The sequence below is a fragment of the Bombina bombina genome, chromosome 3, assembly GCF_027579735.1.
Source record: "Bombina bombina isolate aBomBom1 chromosome 3, aBomBom1.pri, whole genome shotgun sequence".
Lineage (NCBI taxonomy): Eukaryota > Metazoa > Chordata > Amphibia > Anura > Bombinatoridae > Bombina > Bombina bombina.
The window spans coordinates 429,212,734-429,232,087 of NC_069501.1; the positions used below are offsets into that span (position 1 = coordinate 429,212,734).

Below are 19,354 nucleotides of genomic sequence, written 5' to 3' on the forward strand. Positions count from 1 at the left end.
CCATGTGGAAGCCACAGCCCTAGTAGAGTGAGCTGTGATTCTTTCAGGAGGCTGCCGTCCGGCAGTCTCGTAAGCCAATCGGATGATGCTTTTAAGCCAAAAGGAAAGAGAGGTAGAAGTCGCTTTTTGACCTCTCCTTTTACCAGAATAGACGACAAACAGAGAAGATGTTTGTCTGAACTCTTTTGTAGCCTCTAAATAGAATTTTAGAGCACGGACTACATCTAAGTTGTGTAACAAACGTTCCTTCTTTGAAACTGGAATCGGACACAAAGAAGGTACAACTATCTCCTGGTTAATATTTTTGCTGGAAACAACCTTTGGAAGAAAACCAGGCTTAGTACGCAAAACAACCTTATCTGAATGGAACACCAGATAGGGAGGAGTACACTGCAGAGCAGATAACTCAGAAACACTTCTAGCAGAAGAAATAGCAACTAAAAACAAAACTTTCCAAGATAACAACTTAATATCTATGGAATGTAAAGGTTCAAACGGAACCCCTTGGAGAACTGAAAGAACTAGATTTAGACTCCAAGGAGGAGTCAAAGGTCTGTAAACAGGCTTGATCCTAACCAGAGCCTGAACAAATGCTTGAACATCTGGAACAGCTGCCAGTCGTTTGTGTAACAAGACAGATAAAGCAGAAATATGTCCCTTTAGAGAACTCGATGATAATCGCTTATCCAAACCTTCTTGTAGAAAGGAAAGGATCTTAGGAATTTTGATCTTATTCCATAAGAATCCCTTGGATTCACACCAGCAGATATATCTTTTCCATATTTTATGGTAAATCTTTCTAGTTACCGGTTTTCTGGCCTGAACCAAAGTATCTATCACGGAATCTGAAAACCCACGCTTTGATAGAATCAAGCGTTCAATTTCCAAGCCGTCAGCTGGACGGAGACTAGATTTGGATGTTCGAATGGACCCTGTACAAGAAGATCCTGTCTCAAAGGTAGCTTCCATGGTGGAACCGATGACATATTCACCAGGTCTGCATACCAAGTCCTGCGTGGCCACGCAGGAGCTATCAAGATCACCAAGGCCCTCTCCTGCTTGATCCTGGCTACCAGCCTGGGAATGAGAGGAAACGGTGGAAACACATAAGCTAGGTTGAAGGTCCAAGGCGCTACTAGTGCATCCACTAGAGTCGCCTTGGGATCCCTGGATCTGGACCCGTAGCAAGGAACCTTGAAGTTCTGACGAGACGCCATCAGATCCATGTCTGGAATGCCCCATAATTGAGTTAACTGGGCAAAGATCTCCGGGTGGAGTTCCCACTCCCCCGGATGGAATGTCTGACGACTCAGATAATCCGCCTCCCAGTTTTCCACTCCTGGGATGTGGATCGCAGATAGGTGGCAGGAGTGATCCTCCGCCCATCTTATTATTTTGGTCACTTCTCTCATCGCCAGGGAACTCCTTGTTCCCCCCTGATGATTGATATAAGCAACAGTCGTCATGTTGTCTGATTGGAATCTTATGAATCTGGCCTTTGCTAGTTGAGGCCAAGCCCTGAGAGCATTGAATATCGCTCTCAGTTCCAGAATGTTTATCGGGAGAAGAGACTCTTCCCGAGACCATAGTCCCTGAGCTTTCAGGGATTCCCAGACCGCGCCCCAGCCCACTAGACTGGCGTCGGTCGTGACGATGACCCACTCTGGTCTGCGGAAGCTCATTCCCTGGGACAGGTGGTCCAGGGTTAGCCACCAACGGAGTGAGTCTCTGGTCTTCTGATCTACTTGAATCACTGGAGACAAGTCTGTATAGTCCCCATTCCACTGTTTCAGCATGCACAGTTGTAATGGTCTTAGATGAATTCGTGCAAAAGGAACTATGTCCATTGCTGCAACCATCAATCCTACCACTTCCATGCACTGAGCTACGGAAGGACGTGGAATAGAATGAAGAACTTGACAAGTGTTTAGAAGCTTTGACTTTCTGACTTCTGTCAGGAAAATCCTCATTTCTAAAGAATCTATTATTGTTCCCAAGAAAGGAACTCTTGTCGATGGAGACAGGGAACTTTTTTCTATGTTCACCTTCCATCCGTGAGATCTGAGAAAGGCCAGAACTATGTCTGTGTGAGCCTTTGCCTTTGAAAGAGACGACGCTTGTATTAGAATGTCGGCCAAGTAAGGTACTACTGCAATGCCCCTTGGTCTTAGAACCGCTAGAAGGGACCCGAGTACCTTTGTGAAAATCCTTGGAGCAGTGGCTAACCCGAATGGGAGGGCCACAAACTGGTAATGTTTGTCCAGAAAGGCGAACCTTAGGAACTGATGATGATCTTTGTGGATAGGAATATGTAGATACGCATCCTTTAGATCCACGGTAGTCATAAATTGACCTTCCTGGATTGTAGGTAGAATCGTTCGAATGGTTTCCATTTTGAACGATGGTACTCTGAGAAATTTGTTTAGGATCTTTAAATCCAGAATTGGTCTGAAAGTTCCCTCTTTTTTGGGAACTACAAACAGATTTGAGTAAAATCCCATTCCTTGTTCCGCCATTGGAACTGGGTGTATCACTCCCATTTTTAACAGGTCTTCTACACAATGTAAGAATGCCTGTCTCTTTATTTGGTTTGAGGATAAGTGAGACATGTGGAACCTTCCCCTTGGGGGTAGTTCCTTGAATTCCAGAAGATAACCCTGAGAAACTATTTCTAGTGCCCAGGGATCCTGAACATCTCTTGCCCAAGCCTGAGCAAAGAGAGAGAGTCTGCCCCCTACTAGATCCGGTCCCGGATCGGGGGCTACTCCTTCATGCTGTTTTGTTAGCAGCAGCAGGCTTCTTGGCCTGCTTACCCTTGTTCCAGCCTTGCATCGGTTTCCAGGCTGGTTTGGTTTGTGAAGCATTACCCTCTTGTTTAGAGGATGGGAGTTGGAGGCCGGTCCGTTCCTGAAATTGCGAAAGGAACGAAAATTAGACTTATTCTTGGCTTTGAAAGGCCTATCTTGTGGAAGGGTGTGGCCCTTTCCCCCAGTGATGTCTGAGATAATCTCTTTCAATTCTGGCCCAAAGGGGATATTAAGCAATTTTGTCTTGGAAGATACATCCGCTGACCAAGACTTTAGCCAAAGCGCTCTGCGCGCCACAATTGCAAACCCTGAATTTTTCGCCGCTAATCTAGCTAATTGCAAAGCGGCAGCTAAAATAAAAGAATTAGCCAACTTGAGTGCGTGAACTCTGTCCATAACCTCCTCATACGGAGTCTCTCTACCGAGCGACTTTTCTAGTTCCTCGAACCAGAACCACGCTCCTGTAGTGACAGGAACAATGCACGAAATGGGTTGCAGGAGGTAAACTTGCTGTACAAAAATCTTTTTAAGCAGACCCTCCAATTTTTTATCCATAGGATCTTTGAAAGCACAATTATCCTCTATAGGAATAGTAGTGCGCTTGTTTAGAGTAGAAACTGCCCCCTCGACCTTAGGGACTGTCTGCCATAAGTCCTTTCTGGGGTCGACCATAGGAAATAATTTCTTAAATATAGGAGGGGGGACAAAAGGTATGCCGGGCTTCTCCCACTCCTTATTCACTATGTCCGCCACCCGCTTGGGTATAGGAAAAGCGTCGGGGTGCACCGGAACCTCTAGGAACTTGTCCATCTTGCATAATTTTTCTGGAATGACCAGGTTGTCACAATCATCCAGAGTAGACAACACCTCCTTAAGCAGTGCGCGGAGATGCTCTAATTTAAATTTAAATGTCACAACATCAGGTTCTGCCTGTTGAGAAATTCTACCTGAATCTGAAATTTCCCCGTCTGACAAAACCTCCCTCATGACCCCTTCAGATTGGTGTGAGGGTATGACAGAGCAATTATCATCAGCGCCCTCCTGCTCTACAGTGTTTAAAACAGAGCAATCGCGCTTTCTCTGATATGCAGGCATTTTGGATAAAATATTTGCTATGGAGTTATCCATTACTGCCGTCAATTGTTGCATAGTAATAAGCATTGGCGCGCTAGAAGTACTAGGGGCCTCCTGCGTGGGCAAAACTGGTGTAGACACAGAAGGAGATGATGTAGAACTATGTCTACTCCCTTCATCTGATGAATCATCTTGGGCAACTTTACTATCTGTGGCAGTACTGTCCTTACTTTACACGAACAAGCGAAGAGTTAAAGACCCTTCTCAGAATACACTCATAGCACTCCTAGTAGGCATATGTGACGTGAATTAAACTAGATATAACATGGACAACGAATGGTTAGAGAGATCTCATTGGATTAAATAAAATATAACTTTTAATTGTTAACACATAAAAACAGAGTTAAAATCTAGGGATGTGCAGGTTAAAATTGAAAAACTCGTAGTAGAGTGTTGAGATACTGAAATTAATACCTGATTGTAAAATTGTACCAGAGTAATGCTTTAGGTAACGATACCTGAATGTACATATTTCACATAGTGAATGAAAATGAACACTCTTACAGTGGAGTATTATTAAATGTCACCACAGTTAAAGATAAGGTGTACTCCTCTGATGTGCAATCGTGTGGCCCAATATAAATAGTGGTGTTCTTAGATTCTTGTATATTTCAGAAGTGCTCATATATAGGATCAGAGCCCCTTCTGAATTATAAATGTATTCTTATGATAATATATGTTTATACAATCAGTGTGCTTGGTGCATACTTGGGTATCACGTTATCTGCTGGCAAGTATTAAATCAGATCACAAATAGTATTTATTTGAGTAGATATCTAATACATCCTTTGAATTAGTATATAATCTCAACGTATTGTTTTTAGAGTTATCCTGGGTGAAAAACCTTTTATTAACCACTTTAAGTGTAATATTGTGGTTTGTTACTATTCGTTTATCACTTGAAGAAAACCACCTTTTAATAAGTATTGAAGATTGGTCACTAAATGAGGGTCCACATATGTGGCTATTGGTTTGAAACAAGGATTGACTTAAATAGTTAGATATCAAATATTATAATGAAACATTCTGACTGGTGTGAATATTAGTATTGCTGCTGACTTAAGTGTCTAAGATTAGCAGCTATAGCAACATTGCTTTCCCACACCTGTGATAAGTTCTGATAGTATGCAATGCAATCAGAGCAGTCTAATATAGAATGACATCCAAATCCTTGCTGATATATAATTCAGTTTCGGTTAGCTGAAATTCAGCGCAAACCATTAGTATCTATATATAGGTAGGTGCAGGCAGAAAGGAGTTAGTGAGTATCAAGTGCATTACGTATCAGCGTTTCTATCTTTCAATATTGATTTCAATTCACTCCATATTTTGTCTGGCTACAGTTGGTGTTATAATTGCCGGCAGTCTTTCTAGATACTTGTAACTGAAAGTTTACCCCTAAATAGTCACCACCTGCGGATACCCTCCTAAGTAGTTGTGGCTCAAAGGCTATACACTGTTATGGCGACCAAACTAATATCGGTGGTTTATCAAGCACCCGGAGGCTCTAAACTGGGTCAAGGCTGAGACATCATACACAGCTAAGTGTAAGTTAAACGGTTCTGAACCGCCAAAAATAATGAGTATCAGATTAATATTGCTACTACGAGTAAGCCCTAACAAACACAGGAGCTCCCTGACTCCTCACCAGTTCCCTAACATGTTTCGCCGTTCTCACGGCTTTCTCAAAGGGGGGTGTGTCACATGTTAGGGAACTGGTGAGGAGTCAGGGAGCTCCTGTGTTTGTTAGGGCTTACTTGTAGTAGCAATATTAATCTGATACTCATTATTTTTGGCGGTTCAGAACCGTTTAACTTACACTTAGCTGTGTATGATGTCTCAGCCTTGACCCAGTTTAGAGCCTCCGGGTGCTTGATAAACCACCGATATTAGTTTGGTCGCCATATCAGTGTATAGCCTTTGAGCCACAACTACTTAGGAGGGTATCCGCAGGTGGTGACTATTTAGGGGTAAACTTTCAGTTACAAGTATCTAGAAAGACTGCCGGCAATTATAACACCAACTGTAGCCAGACAAAATATGGAGTGAATTGAAATCAATATTGAAAGATAGAAACGCTGATACGTAATGCACTTGATACTCACTAACTCCTTTCTGCCTGCACCTACCTATATATAGATACTAATGGTTTGCGCTGAATTTCAGCTAACCGAAACTGAATTATATATCAGCAAGGATTTGGATGTCATTCTATATTAGACTGCTCTGATTGCATTGCATACTATCAGAACTTATCACAGGTGTGGGAAAGCAATGTTGCTATAGCTGCTAATCTTAGACACTTAAGTCAGCAGCAATACTAATATTCACACCAGTCAGAATGTTTCATTATAATATTTGATATCTAACTATTTAAGTCAATCCTTGTTTCAAACCAATAGCCACATATGTGGACCCTCATTTAGTGACCAATCTTCAATACTTATTAAAAGGTGGTTTTCTTCAAGTGATAAACGAATAGTAACAAACCACAATATTACACTTAAAGTGGTTAATAAAAGGTTTTTCACCCAGGATAACTCTAAAAACAATACGTTGAGATTATATACTAATTCAAAGGATGTATTAGATATCTACTCAAATAAATACTATTTGTGATCTGATTTAATACTTGCCAGCAGATAACGTGATACCCAAGTATGCACCAAGCACACTGATTGTATAAACATATATTATCATAAGAATACATTTATAATTCAGAAGGGGCTCTGATCCTATATATGAGCACTTCTGAAATATACAAGAATCTAAGAACACCACTATTTATATTGGGCCACACGATTGCACATCAGAGGAGTACACCTTATCTTTAACTGTGGTGACATTTAATAATACTGCACTGTAAGAGTGTTCATTTTCATTCACTATGTGAAATATGTACATTCAGGTATCGTTACCTAAAGCATTACTCTGGTACAATTTTACAATCAGGTATTAATTTCAGTATCTCAACACTCTACTACGAGTTTTTCAATTTTAACCTGCACATCCCTAGATTTTAACTCTGTTTTTATGTGTTAACAATTAAAAGTTATATTTTATTTAATCCAATGAGATCTCTCTAACCATTCGTTGTCCATGTTATATCTAGTTTAATTCACGTCACATATGCCTACTAGGAGTGCTATGAGTGTATTCTGAGAAGGGTCTTTAACTCTTCGCTTGTTCGTGTTCAGAAAATTAATACACAGCACCACGTACCCCAATTAATAGCCTAGGAGCTACTGAATATAATGAGGGTGTAGGCAGTCTAACTTAATAGGTAGTGCCACTGAACTTTCTCTTTCTTGCTAAACTGTCCTTACTTTGTTTGGACGCTATGGCACAATTATCACACAATTTTGAAGGGGGAGACACATTGATCTTCATACATATAGAACATAGCTTATCTGAAGGTGCAGACATGTTAAACAGGCTTAAACTTGTCAATAAAGTACAAAAACCGTTTTAAAACAAAAACCGTTACTGTCTCTTTAAATTTTAAACAGTGCACACTTTATTACTGAATATGTGAAAAAGTATGAAGGAATTGTTCAAAATTTACCAAATTTTCACCACAGTGTCTTAAAGCATTCAAAGTATTGCACACCAAATTTCAGAGCTTTAACCCTTAAAAAAAAGAAACCGGAGCCGGTTACAGTTTTAACCCCTCTACAGTCCCAGCTACAGCCTTTGCTGCGACTTTACCAAACCCAGGGGGGAATACGATACCAAATGAAGCCTTCTAGGAACCTTTCCAACTACTTTCAGATCCACACACATGCATCTGCATGTCTTGCTCTCAAAAGTAACTGCGCAGTAATGGCGCGAAAATGAGGCTCAGCCTACAACTGGGAAGGCCCTTCCTGACTGAAAAGGTGTCTAACTGAGTGCCTGACGTTAAAAAAACGTTCCCCAAAGTTTATAAGTGTGAATTTCAAACCTAAGATGTATAAAATGCCCAAATAAAGCAATCGATTTTGCCCATAAAAGTGTCTACCAGTTTTATAGCCCATATTAAGCCCTTTATTCTGCTTGAGACTAAGAAAATGGCTTACCGGTCCCCATGAGGGGAAATGACAGCCTTCCAGCATTACACAGTCTTGTTAGAAATATGGCTAGTCATACCTTAAGCAGAAAAGTCTGCTGTTTCCCCCAACTGAAGTTACTTCATCTCAACAGTCCTATGTGGAAACAGCAAACGATTTTAGTTACTGCTGCTAAAATCATCTTCCTCTCACAAACAGAACTCTTCATCTTTTTCTGTTTCAGAGTAAATAGTAAATACCAGCACTATTTTAAAATAACAAACTCTTGATAGTAGAATTAAAAAAAAAAAACTACAACTAAACACCACATACTCTTAACCATCTCCGTGGAGATGTTGCCTGTGCAACGGCAAAGAGAATGACTGGGGTGGGCGGAGTCTAGGAGGGACTATATGGACAGCTTTTGCTGGGCTCTTTGCCATTTCCTGTTGGGGAAGAGATATTCCCACAAGTAAGGATGACGCCGTGGACCGGACACACCAATGTTGGAGAAATATGGTTTCCCTTTCTTAGAGTTAACATATTGAGGTTGCCCAGTTTCCCATGCTGAAAACTCCTGATTTGTTTCCACAGTATAACCTAGACATTGGTATTATTGTTTATATATTTTGTTAATGATTTCTCAATCCTGTCTCTTTTTTTACATTGTAGGATGCAATTTGTATTTTCTATTCTGATATACTTCCGTTTACTCTATATGCAGAAGCATGCTGTATTACTTTATTAGAATTATTTGCAGTCTCATGCATCACTTGTGTTTAATACACTGGGATTGCCCAGTCTCTGTTTCCACAGTATAGCCTAGACATTAGTAGCATTACTTAAACATTCCTGCTAATTATCTTTCAGTGCTGCCTCTCTCTTCATATTGAATGATGCAACTGGTTTTTCATGCATTGGCTTACCTCATCTCATATTATAAAAGCCTGCTGTTTCACTTTATTAGTTTCATCTACAACGACTTGTATGTGTGGGGGTATGTATGTGTGTATGAGTATATATTTATATATATATATATATATATATATATTTATATATATATATATATATATATATATATATATATATATATATATATATATATATATAGACTCTGAGGAAGGGGTGAATGCCCCGAAACGTCACTACTAATAAATAGTTATTGTATTTAAATCCAGTGAGTGCTTATCTTTACCCTGATTTTATATATATATATATATATATATATATATATATGCACAACTGAATGTAACTTGGTTTCTTTGCTATGTGAGCACCACATATACATATATTTAATCTTCTATAAAGCTGCATATTACCTGTTATACCCACTGCAACGAGAATTAGTATACCCTTTTGGGCATACCACCAGTGTTAATATTTGGTTTTACGTTTTGTTGTATGTTTTGTTGAATGTTTTGTCCTGTTCTTAGTTGTTAATATATAAAAAAAAAATTAAGAGGCACAGGTTTAGTATAAAATGGTACTCGACTAGTCCTTTATGTACCTCTCAATGCTCAGATCTCTTTTATACAGTCTCAATCCTTTGTATTCAGATTTGCATAGTCCATATATACCTTTGAGCAATATTCCACCTTCTTCTGTAATGCTCAATAGCAACTATACTACAAATGTTAATATACGGATGTTTAGTATGTAGCATTTCTTTAATGTCTTATAACTATGCCTTGTAAATGCTGATATATATCTACTTGTACCTGTATTTCTTTAATAAAAGAGAATTTAAAAAAAACAAAACAAAAAAAAAACACTTCCTTAAACCTGAAGGAAGAACCTTCACTATCAGAGAAGGGCATTATACTGTCTGAATCTGAAATCTCACCCTCTGAGCGAGAATTCTCCTCATCCTCCAATCTTAAAGGAGGGTCAGCGTTAGAAACAGATACCCTAGTCTCTGAAACCTTACAATTTCCTCTTATGCTTCCCTGAATAGCTGGGAAACTCGGCTAAGGCTGCAGATATCGCTGAGGACACCTGTGAAGCAATCTCTGCCTTTAAAAATGCTCCGCTGGGAGTTAAAGAGGAACCGCAGGACACAGTGTTAGCTGCCATAGAGGTTCGGGACGAAATAGGGGAAGGTCCTGGCATTACCTGGACAACATCCTCCTTACATTTTAGCTGGGTAGCAAGTAAAATCAACTGGGTGGTGTGCCCACTAAATAGGTCATGGTCTTATATTTAAAATCTGTTACACCTATATTGCTACTACTACAAAAATAAAAAATAAATTCACTACTGTCATAACAATTTTGAAAAAGAAAAACATTTGTTTACTGATTAAAGTTACGCTCAAACGCAATCGCATTTCACACAACTTTAAAGCTCGCATTCGTTTTGGTGGAGAAAAAAATTGCATGAAACAAAAAAACAAAAAACAAAAAAAGGTAAAGTTTAAACTTTTAACCCCTAAACCGCCATAACTCCCATCGCTACTAACCCCGAAACTACCATTACCTCCATCGCTATTAACCCCCTACTATAGTAATCCCTAATCCACCACAACCCCCTAATCCTTTAACACTGCTACTCTATTAACCCATAATCCGCCACATCCCTCATTGTAAACTACCCCGCTACACTATTAACAACCCCTAAACTGCCACACCCCATCACAATAAACTCCCTTCACTATTAAATCCTTAACTTTCACAACGCTATTGCAATAAACTCCCTACATTATTAATCCCTAAACCGCCATTACCCCACCGCAAAAAAACTTCATTATTAACCCCTAAACCACCAATACCCCACTGCAATAACCCCCAAGACCCCTTACCTAAGACCCCCTAAGTTACAAAAAATAATAAAACACTATTATTTAAAAAAAAAAAAAACCTACAACCAGTAAAAGCTCTATCCTAAAACTAAAGTACCCAAAAAAGACCCTCCCCCTACAAAATCCCTATACTAAAACAAACAACAACAAAAAAAATGCATGCTTACCTGATAAATGTATTTCTTTCTTGACACGATGAGTCCACGGATCATCTAATTACTATTGGGAATATAACTCCTGCCCAGCAGGAGGCGGCAAAGAGCACCACAGCAAAGTTGTTAAATATCACCTTCCTTCCCTCCAACCCCAGTCATTCGACCGAAGTAAATGAGAGAAAGGAAGCAACAAGGTCCAGAGGTGTCGGAAGTTTATAACATACCAACAACCTATCTAAAGAACAGGACGGGCCGTGGACTCATAGTGTCAAGAAAGAAAGAAATTTATCAGGTAAGCATACATTTTGTTTTCTTTCTAATGACACAATGAGTCCACGGATCATCTAATTACTATTGGAAATCAATACCCAAGCTAGAGTACACAGATAAGGGAGGGACAAGACAGGCAACCTAAACTGAAGGCACCACTGCTTGAAGAACCTTTCTCCCAAAAGTGGCCTCAGCTGAGGCAAAAGTGTCAAATTTATAGAATTCTGAAAAAGTGTGAGGAGAGGACCAAGTTGCAGCCTTGCAAATCTGTTCCACAGAAGCTTCATTTTTGAATGCCCAGGAAGAGGAAACAGCCCTCGTAGAATGAGCCATAACTCTCTCAGGAGGCTACTGTCCAGCAGTTTCATAGGCAAAGCGAATGATACTCTTCAGCCACAAAGAAAGAGAAGTAGCCATAGCTTTCTGTCCCTTACTTTTCCCAGAGAATACCACAAACAGAGCAGACGACTGACGAAAATCCTTAGTCGCCTGTAAATAGAATTTTAATGCACGCACCACGTCCAGATTGTGCAAAAGCCGTTCCTTTTGAGAAGGATTATGACACAGGGAAGGAACAACAATCTCCTGATTAATGTTCCGGTCTGGAACTACTTTAGGGAGAAACCCTAATTTAGTACGCCAAACTACCTTATCCAAATGAAAAATAAGGTAAGTAGACTCATACTGAAATGCCGAGAGCTCTGACACTCTACGAGCAGATGAAATAGCAACAAGAAACAAAACTTTCCAAGATAAAAACTTAATATCTAAGGAATGCATAAGCTCAAACAGAGCCCCTTGAAGAACCTTAAGAACTAAATTAAGACCACTTCCTTGCTCTAATGTAGGCAAAGAGAATGACTGGGATTGGAGGGAAGGGAGGTGATATTAAACAGCTTCACTGTGGTGCTCTTTGCCACCTCCTGCTGGGCAGGAGTGATATTCCCAATAGTAATTAGATGATCCGTGGACTCATCGTGTCTTTAGAAAGAAACTATCTTTAAAAATATATATATATTAGGGATGCACCGAAATTTCGGTCGCAGAAACGTTTAGGCCGAAAATGGCATTTTTGGCTATTTCGGTTTTCGGTTATTTTGCCTGTTATTTTCGGTAAAATTATTGTGTAGCATGTTTCAAATTTTATGCTAGCCTAGAGCTGCTGTTTAAGTTCATTACTTGACTTACTGTTTTGCATATAATGAGTTTTGTATGACTATACTTTATTTGGATAATTGGTAAAAAAAAAAACAACTCAAATCTGATTCTGTTACATAGAACTAAATAAAGAATAATACAGTATATTGATATTTAATATTGTTTTAAGTAGGGATGCACCAAAATTTTGGTCGCAGAAACATTTTGGCCAAAAATGGCATTATCATTTTTTGCCTGTTTTCTTTTTTTCTTGGTAAAATTATTGTGTAGCATATTATTGTTTTAAGATATTTTTGTCCAATTTTAGTTTGTTACTTTCAATAAAAGTGTGGGCTTTTTTTTTTAATTGGCTTGAAGGTTTTCAATTCAGATTCATTCATTAAATAGTCTAATTATGAAAAAAAAACTAAAAAAAAATTTTTTTTTGAAAAAAAAAAGACATTTTCGGCTAAGTGCATCCTGGATTTTCGGGTTCGGTTTCGGTCCAGAATTTCCATTTCGGTGCATCACTAATATATATATATAAAAAAAAAACAAGAAACATACGCCTAGATTTAGAGAGAGCGGCCAAAGGGGTGCGTTAGCTACGCTGGCTTTTTTCTGGCCGCACCTTTTAAATACCGCTGGTATTTAGAGTTCACAGAATGGCTGCGTTAGGCTCCAAAAAAGGAGCGTATAGCATATTTACCTCAACTTTAACTCTCGATACCAGCGGTGCTTACGGACGCGGCCAGCTTCAAAAACGTGCTCGTGCACGATTCCCCCATAGAAAACAATGGGGCTGTTTGAGCTCAAAAAAACCTAACACCTGCAAAAAAGCTGCGTTCAGCTCCTAACGCAGCCCCATTGTTTGCTATGGGGAAACACTTCCTACGTCTGCACCTAACACTTTAACATGTACCCCGAGTCTAAACACCCCTAACCTTACACTTATTAACCCCTATTCTGCCGCCCACACTATCGCTGACCCCTGCATATTTTTTTAACCCCTAATCTGCCGCTCTGTAAACCGCCGCTACTTACATTATCCCTATGTACCCCTAATCTGCTGCCCCTAACACCGCCGACCCCTATATTATATTTATTAACCCCTAATCTGCCCCCCACAACGTCGCCTCCACCTGCCTACACTTATTAACCCCTAATCTGCCGAGCGGACCGCACCGCTATTATAATAAAGTTATTAACCCCTAATCCGCCTCACTCCCGCCTCAATAACCCTATAATAAATAGTATTAACCCCTAATCTGCCCTCCCTAACATTGCCGACACCTAACTTCAAACATTAACCCCTAATCCTAACACTAACACCCCCCTAAATTAAATATAATTTAAATCTAACGAAATAAATTAACTCTTATTAAATAAATTATTCCTATTTAAAGCTAAATACTTACCTGTAAAATAAATCCTAATATAGCTACAATATAAATAATAATTATATTATAGCTATATTAGGATTTATATTTATTTTACAGGTAACTGTATTTATTTTAACCAGGTACAATAGCTATTAAATAGTTAAGAACTATTTAATAGCTAAAATAGTTAAAATAATTACAAATTTACCTGTAAAATAACACCTAATTCTATTGGCTGATCGGAAAAACAGCCAATAGAATGCGAGCTCAATCTGATTGGCTGATCGGATCAGCCAATCGGATTGAACATGATTCTGATTGGCTGATTCCATCAGCCAATCAGAATTTTCCTACCTTAATTCCGATTGGCTGATAGAATCCTATCAGCCAATCGGAATTCGAGGGACGCCATCTTGGATGACGTCCCTTAAAGGAACCGTCATTCTTCAGTTGGACATCGTCGGAAGAAGATTGGTCCGCGCTGGAGGTCTTCACGATGGAGCCGTTCCTCATCGGATGAAGATAGAAGATGCCGCTTGGATCAAGATGGTTGCCGGTCTGGATCGCCTCGTCTTCCCGTATAGGATGAAGACTTTGGAGCCTCTTCTGGACCTCTTCAGCCGCAGGATTATGGATCGCCAGCCCCCGCTTGGGTTGGATGAAGATTTTGGAGCCAGGACCGATCAGTGATACCCGGTGAGGTGAAGATAAGGTAGGAAGATCTTCAGGGGCATAGTGTTAGGTTTATTTAAGGGGGGTTTGAGTTAGATTAGGGGTATGTGGGTGGTGGGTTGTAATGTTGGGGGGGGTATTGTATGTGTTTTTTTTACAGGCAAAAGAGCTGAATTTCTTGGGGCATGCCCCGCAAAGGGCCCTGTTCAGGGCTGGTAAGGTAAAAGAGCTTTGAACTTTTTTAATTTAGAATAGGGTAGGGCATTTTTTATTTTGGGGGCTTTGTTATTTTATTAGGGGGCTTAGAGTAGGTGTAATTAGTTTAAAATTGTTGTAATATTTTTCTAATGTTTGTAAATATTTTTTTATTTTTTGTAACTTAGTTCTTTTTTATTTTTTGTACTTTAGTTAGTTTATTTAATTGTAGTTATTTGTAGGTATTGTATTTAATTCATTTATTGATAGTGTAGTGTTAGGTTTAATTGTAGGTAATTGTAGGTATTTTATTTAATTTATTTATTGATAGTGTAGTGTTAGGTTTAATTGTAACTTAGGTTAGGATTTATTTTACAGGTAAATTTGTAAATATTTTAACTATTTTAGCTATTAAATAGTTCTTAACTATTTAATAGCTATTGTACCTGGTTAAAATAAATACAAAGTTGCCTGTAAAATAAATATAAATCCTAAAATAGCTATAATATAATTATTATTTATATTGTAGCTATATTAGGGTTTATTTTACAGGTAAGTATTTAGCTTTAAATTGGAATAATTTATTTAATAAGAGTTAATTTAGTTCGTTAGATTTAAATTATATTTAATTTAGGGGGTGCTAGTGTTAGGGTTAGACTTAGCTTTAGGGGTTAATCCATTTATTACAGTAGCGGCAAGATTAGGTCGGCAGATTAGGGGTTAATAATTGAAGTTAGGTGTCGGCGATGTTAGGGAGGGCAGATTAGGGGTTAATACTATTTATTATAGGGTTATTGAGGCGGGAGTGAGGCGGATTAGTGGTTAATAACTTTATTATAGTAGCGGTGCGGTCCGCTCGGCAGATTAGGGGTTAATAAGTGTAGGCAGGTGGAGGCGACGTTGAGGGGGGCAGATTAGGGGTTAATAAATATAATATAGGGATCGGCGGTGTTAGGGGCAGCAGATTAGGGGTACATAGCTATAATGTAGGTGGCGGTGGTGTACGGAGCGGCAGATTAGGGGTTAATAATAATATGCAGGGGTCTGCGATAGCGGGGGCGGCAGATTAGGGGTTAATAAATATAATATAGGGGTCGGCGGTGTTAGGGGCAGCAGATTAGGGGTACATAGGGATAACGTACTTGGCGGCAGTGTACGGAGCGGAAGATTAGGGGTTAAAAAATGTAAATATAGTGGCGGCGATGTGGGGGGACCTCGGTTTAGGGGTACATAGTTTATGGGTGTTAGTGTACTTTAGAGCACAGTAGTTAAGAGCTTTATAAACCGGCGTTAGCCCAGAAAGCTCTTAACTACTGACTTTTTTCTGCGGCTGGAGTTTTGTCGTTAGATTTCTAACGCTCACTTCAGCCACGACTCTAAATACCAGCGTTAGAAAGATCCCATTGAAAAGATAGGATACGCAAATGACGTAAGGGGATCTGCGGTATGGAAAAGTCGCGGCTGGAAAGTGAGCGTTAGACCCTTTCCTGACTGACTCCAAATACCGGCGGTAGCCTAAAACCAGCGTTAGGAGCCTCTAACGCTGGTTTTGACGGCTACCGCCCAACTCTAAATCTAGGCCATAATTTCCTAAGAAGGTCATTTGTCGGTCAGTGCCCTGAAGGGATAAAAAAAAAAAACAAGCTATCTTTATAACAAATCGTAATCTAAAATCCCTATCCTAAAAAAAACGTGAGAGAACAAGTAATTATAGCTTTTTTTGCTATAAAAACAACCTATCCTAAAAAAAAAAAAATCTAAGCTAAAAAATACCCTATCCTGAAGAAACCTAAGCTATAAAGGCATAAGTGATTTTAGCTCTTTTTCTTAAAAAATAAAACCCCTATACTAATCCCCCCCAAAAAACAATGAAATCAGCCAATAGAAATGCAAGGGCACCCCTATAAAAGTGGGAACCTTGCATTCAATTTCCAGTGTGCTGCGGTGATAGAATGAAGACAGATCGGATGGAAGAAGAGGACCACCCAAGAGGATCCAGTAGTGGCACTAGGGGACCACCGCAGGAGGACCGCCCAATTCATGAACCTGCCGATGTCCCCCAAAGGAGCCGGATTCAAGATGATGAGTACAAAATTTGGGGTTTAGTTAGGTTTTCTTTTAGGGGGGGGGTGTTATGTTTAGTATTGTTTTGTTTTCACAGGATAGGTTTTTTCAAAAAAGAGCTGTAATCACTTCAATGAGGACACTGCCCAAAAAATGCCCTTTTCAGGGCGATTTTTTTAAAGATAGGTTTATTTTTTGTGGGGCTTATTTTAGTTTTAGTATAGGGTTATTAGGGGGGATTAGGGTAATTTAGTTTTAAGATAGGGCTTTTTTGGAAAAAAATTTTTGTTTTTACTGGTAATTTTTTATTTTTTGCAGCTTAGGAGGTTTTAGGTTAGGGGTCTTGAGGGAGTTAGATGTTAGGGGGTTAATAGAGTATGGGCATTATATATAGCAGTATAGTGGAAGTTTAGAGGTTAAGTAGAGAAGGGGTTAACTAGAGTAGGGGGTTAATAGCGTAGGGAGTTTATTATGATGGGGTCGTAATTGTTTAGGGGTTAATGGTGTAGGGAGTTTATTAAGATGGGGTAGTGGCGGTTTAGGGGTTTATAGTGTAGAGAGTTTATTGCATTGGGGTAGTGGCAGTTTAGGGGTTAAAAGTGTAGGGAGTTCATTGTGATGGGGTAGTGGCAGTTTAGGGGTTAATAGTGTAGCAGAGTTAAAAGAGTAGGGGGATGCAGCAGTTTAGGGGTTATTAGATTAGGGGGTTTATTGAGATGGGAGCGCAAGAGTATAGGTGTTAGGGTTTTCTTTAACGTCACTGCTCACATGAATTTAATGGGGTGAATGTGATATCGCTAATGCGATATAATCTTGTTAACTATTTGCACTCGTCAGATTTTGTGCGCAAACGTTTTTCTTTCAACTTAATAATACTAGCGCTACCCGACATGCACAAAAATGTAACTTCTAGGAATGTTAACACTCGAGCAGGAGCATCGTAATCTAGCCCTTTGTGAGCCAAGAGACACGCTCTTAACCACTAAATGCACCATTTAATTTTGTAGTAAAGATATTGTATGGAAAACCTCTTCTATAGTGATAATATTTCCTTACAAAAATAAGGAAATAGCAATATTTAAAGGTACAGTCTAGTCCAAAATAAACTTTCATGATTCAGGTAGGGCATGTAAATTTAAACAACTTTCCAATTTACTTTTATCACCTATTTTGCTTTGTTTGTATTAATATAACTGTGTTGGTTATACAAAACTGGGGAATAGGTAATAAAGGGATTATCTATCTTTTTAAACAATAACAATTCTGGTGTAGACCGTCCCTTTAAATCTTGGAAAAAGTGTCTCTTGTATTACCCTGAATCAGGGTTCTTTAAATGTGGTACTTTACCATGTAAGAGCTGTTAATATGAATTAACAGGAAATAAGTTTAGGTCCTCGGTGACAGGAACTCAGTATAAGATTAATAGACATTTTACATGTAATACAAAGTTTGTAGTTTATTTAATTTTCTGCAAAATGAGTTTGAAACAGTATGTAGGTCATACAACCCATTTTCTCAAGGACCGTCGTATTAGGTAGCATCTCAACTCAAGCCTCCTGTAGCTAAACATTTTGCTGGTCAAGGTGACATTAGGCTAATTAATGCTTTTTCCTTTCAGGGTATAGATTCAATACCCTATAGGTGATAGATTGGTTATGCTTAACAAAAAATAAAATGTTTATGTTGTAACTCTGTAGCTTAAATGTTTGAATACAATTAATGTTGGCACATTATGAGTTAAACCTTTTTCATTATAAATGTGTTAGGAGGTGTAAGGGGCCTATTTATCATAGTGCGATCTGACATGATCCGATATTGCGGATCATGTCCGCTGCACATCGATAAATGCCGACAGCATACGCTCTCTGCATTTATCGTTGCACCAGTAGTTCTGGTGAACTGCTTGTCCAATGCCGCCCCCTGCAGATTCACGGTCAATTAGCCGCTAGCAGGGGGTGTCAATCAACCTGATCGTATTCGATCGGGTTGATTTCTGTCTGCTGCCTCAGAGCAGGAGGACAGGTCATAACTTCTGTTTCCGGTGAGCCTTCAGGCTTGATAAATATGCCCCATCGACTCTATCCCTGACGGAGTGCTGTGTCAGCACGAAACACATAGGATATTGCCTTATTGTTGAGCCTTGTATGACTTTTTACAACATTTATTAAAGGACTTGTGCTTTTTACTCATACTCCGTTTGGATCCAAGAATCTTTTTTTTATTAAAGGGACATTAAACATATCTTGGTTTCTAAAAACAATTTGGGGTTTTCCCCGCTCTATAGATAACCTTAAGCATAAACTATGTAACCAAATCTTGCATTTTGAAGAAAACCCTAGGTTACAAATTGCTTTTTAACGTCTCTGAGTGTGAGGCAAATACAAAGTTTTGCACAAATATATATTAACGCATTTCAATATTGATTGGGAGAGGAGCATTTAACAGGAGCAAGTTATCATTGTTTTAGCGATGGGCCTATTCTCCACAGGCTGCACTCACAGTAAAAGCTATCTCTAAAAGAGACAGAACTTTTATTAGAAGCATTTTTACTTAACTGCTTATATTACAAAGATTCTTATTACTTATAATGGAATTAACTGATGAGATCTTCAAGCCATCTCAAGAACAACACTAAGGCCTGAGCTAAAAAATCATCACAAAGTGAACTTTAAATTGCAATGAATTAAAGGGACAGTCACAATTAAACATACAT

At 39.1% G+C, this 19,354-nt stretch overlaps 1 protein-coding gene across 1 annotated transcript in view; it reads right to left on the reverse strand.

The window, feature by feature from the left end:
- The window catches only part of TRAF3IP3 (TRAF3 interacting protein 3), a gene marked incomplete in the record, with an annotated part of 485,039 nt that overhangs the window by 383,542 nt on the left and 82,143 nt on the right, over positions 1-19,354 (reverse strand).